This window comes from Thalassophryne amazonica, chromosome 5 (genome assembly GCF_902500255.1).
Source record: "Thalassophryne amazonica chromosome 5, fThaAma1.1, whole genome shotgun sequence".
NCBI lineage: Eukaryota > Metazoa > Chordata > Actinopteri > Batrachoidiformes > Batrachoididae > Thalassophryne > Thalassophryne amazonica.
In genome coordinates this window covers 35,614,178-35,620,047 of record NC_047107.1, presented here as the reverse complement: position 1 = coordinate 35,620,047, position 5,870 = coordinate 35,614,178, and positions in this window count along the sequence as shown.

The following is a 5,870-nucleotide window of genomic DNA, read 5'->3' as shown; positions in this document are numbered from 1 at the left end:
GCTGGTGTCACAGAATATCATAACAGGCTTTGTAGGATTAAAATACTTTAACACGGGGGGCACAGCTCTTTCAGTTTGTTAAATGCTTGTTGCTGAGCTGGCTGCCATACAAACTCCACATCCCTTTTGAGGAGCTGGCGCAGCGACGCATCCACTTCACTGAGATTAGGTATGAACTTCGACAGGTAAGTAACGAAACCCAAGAAGTGGTGGATGCCTTCTTTATCCGACAGAGGCGGCATGCCCTGCACAGCTTCCACTTTCGCTGGATCAGGTCTCAGACCATCAGCTGTTATCAGGTATCCAATGTATGGCACTGACAACTGGCGTGACCGGATGTGGCATTTAGTGAAGTTGAGCCTCAGGTTGTAGCTTGTAGCTCTCTTGATTACTCTGCACAGAACTGCATCATGTACTGTGGGGGCAGGTAAGGATGTTATCCATCACGCTTATAACTCCTGAGACCCCTTCAAGCATCTGGTCCATGATGTGCTGGTACAACCCCAATTCCAGTGAAGTTGGGACGTTGTGTGAAATGTAAATAAAAACAGAATACAATGATTTGCAAATCCTCTTCAACCTATATTCAATTGAATACACCACAAGATATTTAATGTTCAAACTGATAAACTTTATTGTTTTTAATGCAAATATTTGCTCATTTTGAAATCGATGCCTGCAACACATTTCAAAAAAGCTGGGATGGGGCAATAAACGACTGGGAAAGTTGATGAATGCTCAAAGAGCACCTGTTTGGAACATTCCACAGGTGAACAGGTTAACTGGAAACAGGTGAGTGTCATGATTGGGTATAAAAGGAGCATCCCCAAAAGGCTCAGCCGTTCACAAGCAAAGATGGGGTGAGGATCACCACTTTGTGAACAACTGCATGAAAAAATATTCCAACAGTTTAAGAATAATGTTTCTCAACGTTCAATTGCAAGGAATTTAGGGATTCCATCATCTGCAGTCCATAATATAACCAGAAGATTCAGAGAATGTGGGGAACTTTCTACACGTAAGCAGCAAGGCTGAAAACCAACATTGAATGCCCGTGACCTTCGATCCCTCAGGCGGCACTGCATTAAAAACCGACATCAAGGTGTAAAGGATCTTACAAAGCCACGCTCAGTCATACATCAACAACATCCAGAAACGCTGCCACCTTCTCTGGACCTGAGCTCATTTGAAATGGACAGATGCAAAGTGGAAAAGTGTGCTGTGGTCTGATTCACATTTCAAATTGTTTTTGGAAATCATGGACGTTGTGTCCTCCGGACAAAAGAGGAAAAAGACCATCCAGATTGTTACCAGTGCAAAGTTCAAAAGTCAGCATCTGTGATGGTATGGGGGTGTGTTAGTGCCCATGGCATGGACAAGTTACACATCTGTGATGGCACCATCAATGCTGAATGGTACATCCAGGTTTTGGAGCATGCCATCCAACCTGCCATCCAGCAACGTCTTTTTCAGGGATGTCCCTGCTTATTTCAGCAAGATAATGCCAAGCCACATTCTGCACGTGTTACAACAGCGTGGCTTTGTAGGAAAAGAGTGCAGGTACTAGACTGGCCTGCCTGCAGTCCAGACCTGTCGCCCATTGAAAATGTGTGGCGCATTATGAAGCACAAAATACAACAACGGAGACACCGGACTGTTGAACAACTGAAGTCGTACATCAAGCAAGAATGGGAAAGAATTCCACCTGCAGAGCTTCAACAATTAGTGTCCTCAGTTCCCAAACGCTTATTGAGTGTTGTTAGAAGGAAAGGTGATGTAACACAGTGGTAAACATACCACTATCCCAGCTTTTTTGAAATGTGTTGCAGGCATCCATTTCAAAACGAGCAAATATTTGCACAAAAACAATAAAGTTTATCAGTTTGAACATTAAATATCTTGTCTTTGTGGTGTATTCAATTGAATATAGGTTGAAGAGGATTTGCAAATCATTGTATTCTGTTTTTATTTACATTTTACACAACGTCCCAACTTCATTGGAATTGGGGTTGTAGATTTCAGAGGCAGATTTAGTCCCAAATGGAAGTTTGAGCCAGCTAATCTGACCAGTTTGCCTATTGAAAGATGTGAGAAGGGATGATGGCTCGTCCAGCTCTATTTGCCGAAATCCTGAGTTTGCATCTGTGACTGAGAAGACCGTGGCACCTGGTATCATTGAGCCCACCTCCTCTATTGTGCACATGAAATGGTATTCTCTCTCTATGACTTTATTCAGGTCACTTGGGTCTATACAGATCCTCGGTTTGCTGTTTGTTATTGCGGCGACCATGGAACTCACCCACTCAGTAGACTGTTCAACTTTGGTAATATAGCTGTCTTTTTCTATTTAATTAAATTTTTCAATTATCTTTCCTCTGAGAGCGGCTGGTTGCCTGCGTACAGGGAGGACAACACCTTTTGCACCAAGTCCGAGCTTTATGGAGTATTTTCCTAGCATAGGTCCAGTGGTGCGCTTCAGTTCTGGGAATTCATCAAGTTCAGCAGGAACACACTGTGTTTCTGTATCGCCAGGGGTGTGGTGCATCTTTGTGGCACTTCCCAGTAAATCAAGGCATGCAATCAGCAAAATTTCAAACACCGCACTTGCTTTATTCTTTGCCAACCTTATTTCCAGGTTAACAGCAGCTACAGGCCTTAGCCGGTTGGAGTATGAGCGAAGCAATATTCCAGAGTGATCCAGCTCTCCTGTGTGGGTAAGCAACTGGTAGCTATTTAGAGTCATTGTGTGTTGCACTTTGTGCCTGTATCAATTATGAATGGCACTTTTTAAACCAGAATTTCCAGTTCTACCACCCACTTGTCAACGTTGGGATTATCAGGCTGGATCGTATTTATGCTCAGAATTTCTTCATCATGTAGTGATTCATGGTTTCGTTCAGTACTTACTGTGCTGACTACACGTTTATTGCACACAGCCACCCAGTGATTTGGTTTGTGGCAGTAGGAGCAAACAGAGCCTTTTGCTGGGCACTTGGCCTTGGTTCCATCTGTGCTGTGGGTCTTTTCCACACTTGGTGCAGTTTTTTGATGAGCTGACCGATGCTCATTTCGGATAATTACAATTTCCTTTATATGGCACTTTCTTACTCGACGGGAGGTGCTTTGGTTTAACACTGCTGATATTTGTGAATCCTTGTCTCTGATGATTTTCATTTTGTATTTGTGATATCTCAAACTGCTGAGGAAGTTCTATGGCTTTATTAAACACTAGCTGGGGTACCCGGCGTTGCCTAGGTTAACCTGTTTAAGATATATTCTACAAAATATTCCAAAGTTTATATTTTGTCATCATTGTAGATATCTTATAAGTATATATGTAGTCCGAATAGGCAAAGGTTTGAACTAAAAACCCAAAATAGGTGGAATCCCCAAACCAAGAGAGAAAACTGAATTTTGTTGCATGCAAGAAACAACGAAGTTCTTCAGACTTTATATTGCAGATCAAGTATGCTCATAATCATTAATCAGAAATGATGTTATGACCTTTATAATTGTTGATACATTGCAAATCCAGTTTATAAGAATGCTACAAAAAATAAAATGGCTTTTAAGCAAATGTTAATTTTGGATTTGAGATGTTGAATATATATTTAAATGTAGCTTTTACTGACCAATAGTTCTGAAGAGCCTCTTGGTAGACAATGTTCCTTGTCCTTCTGTCAGGAAAGCGGATATACAGCTGATTGGGGTTACCAACTCTGGAGCATCTAACTAACTAACTGTGGAAGATCGCAGGTTCTGCCATATTCAGGCCAGCCACATTATCAGCAAAAGTAGTGGTTTCTTTTTGCACACTTTGAGGCATTCCATCTTTAAATGGTGTAAATGTTGCCTTGCATATTTCTTAAAGTTATGCATTCATTGGTATATTTAGAGAACAAACAATCTTTTCAATTGTAAAAAAAAGAGGTTTGACCACTAAAAACAGTTTGAGCCATGAAACATCAACATACCAAAATTATTAGATCAACCCCAAAGCTAGTGCACTATTATAATAGGACAGCAGGTTGTGAAGAGTTGCTAAATAACAAAATTTAATTTATGATATTTACATCATAATGAGCAGCCTATATACAACGCGCCATTGGAGAACACAGGCTCTATGCCCGCTTACTGGCTGATTGAAAGGGTGCTGCCCCATCAGCAGTTAGAACTACATCACTTTTTCAAATGATCTGCAGAGTGCCATTGTGATACAGAAAACATGCATTTGCCTGATACATTATGATCAACGCTAGGCAAGTGATACACATCATGTACACTCTACACCTTTTGTTGTGTGGGCCGCCCGAAGAGGAGGTACTGCTTGCTCACCACCAGAGGGCGCCCTGCCTGTCGTCGGGTTTCATGCACCAGAGGGCGCAGTCGCCTCCCAGGAGCCCCAGGAGCACCGGTACTGACAGCTGTCAGTCATCAGTCATCATCATCACCACCACCCATAAAAGCCAGGGAGAAACATCAGAACTCTGCCAAGTTATCAGCTTACCCGTCAGGTAAACTTACTCAGCCGTTCTGTGTCATACGCACACGTTTTTGCATCTGAGCTTTTTGCAGTCGTAACCTTTTTGTACACTTGCAACTTGTAGCCGAGTTTGTGGAAGTTGGAAGGAGTTGGCGTTTCCACTCCTCACTCCAGACTTGTTAAGTGATACATAAGGCACTGCACGTACTCTGTGTTCCTGTGTTTGGAGGTGGAGGTTTTTTCCCCCAGAAAGGAACTGTATTTTTGCTGTTTGCTGGGTGTACACACACCCACCTTTAACCTGTGTCTGTTCCTTCCAGCAAAACCCAGTAACTCCTTTTTTTTTCAAATGGATTAAAATGCAGTTGAAAATGGAGATTTAAAGGAAACCCTATGTACCGGATCTGACAGCTGGAAGTGGTGGCCACCTGGGGACTCAGGACTTGGCGGCTCCGGTGTGTTGCAGGTCTCCGTTGGCGGTGGAACCTCGTGGGTGCCGGCTCTTCTCTGGATAGGCGTCTCCTACCCTCGGGCCTGCCCACGCGTCACCTTTTATGTAGATTGATTGACAGACTAAAAGCATATTTTGGTGGTTGTGCACGTTTGCAGAATAAATAGTTATTTATTTAGACTTCCTATTGGGCGTTCATTTACTCACCCTGTCGTGGGTCCATATACTTCACTTTCCCAACACCTTTATTTTTAGAAAATGTGCAAATGTTTAGAAATACATGTACAAATTGCAAGAAAAGACAAAGCTTGATATTTTATCCAGTAAACTTTTAAAGTTTAATTTACAGCCTTCCAGTAAATTTTTAAAGTTTAATTTACAGCCTGTGGTTGAAAGCTCTCTGCTAAGAGTGAAAACCTTCATTCCAAGAAGGAATAGGCTGTAATCTGATAAGTATTATATCATAGTGATTGTGTATACGTTTTATCAAAATTCATGTGGATTGACCCCCCCCCCCCCCCCCCCCACCACCTCTCAGCCACCAATGCCTGGCATGGGGAGAACCCATCTACATCTCTGAGCTGGCACCTTATCTGCTCATATCTATATATCTACTCATTCACACATGGTGTCAAATATCATGGGTGTAATATTGGTAGAGGGGAGTATGGGGATAACAAAGCAAAGGAGGCCCCTTAGAAGACCTAGGACATGCTGGAGGGACTACGTCTCTCGGCTGGCTTGGGAACGCCTTGGGGTTCCCCCGGAGGAGCTGGGGGAGGTGTGTGTGGATCGGGAGCTCTGGGCGGCTTTGCTTGAGCTGCTGCCCCCGCGACCCGACTCCGGATAAAGTGGAAGAAAATGGATGGACGGATGAATACATTTAGCACTAATTATTGGAACACAAAATTGGTTTGGTAAGCTCATTGACCCTTG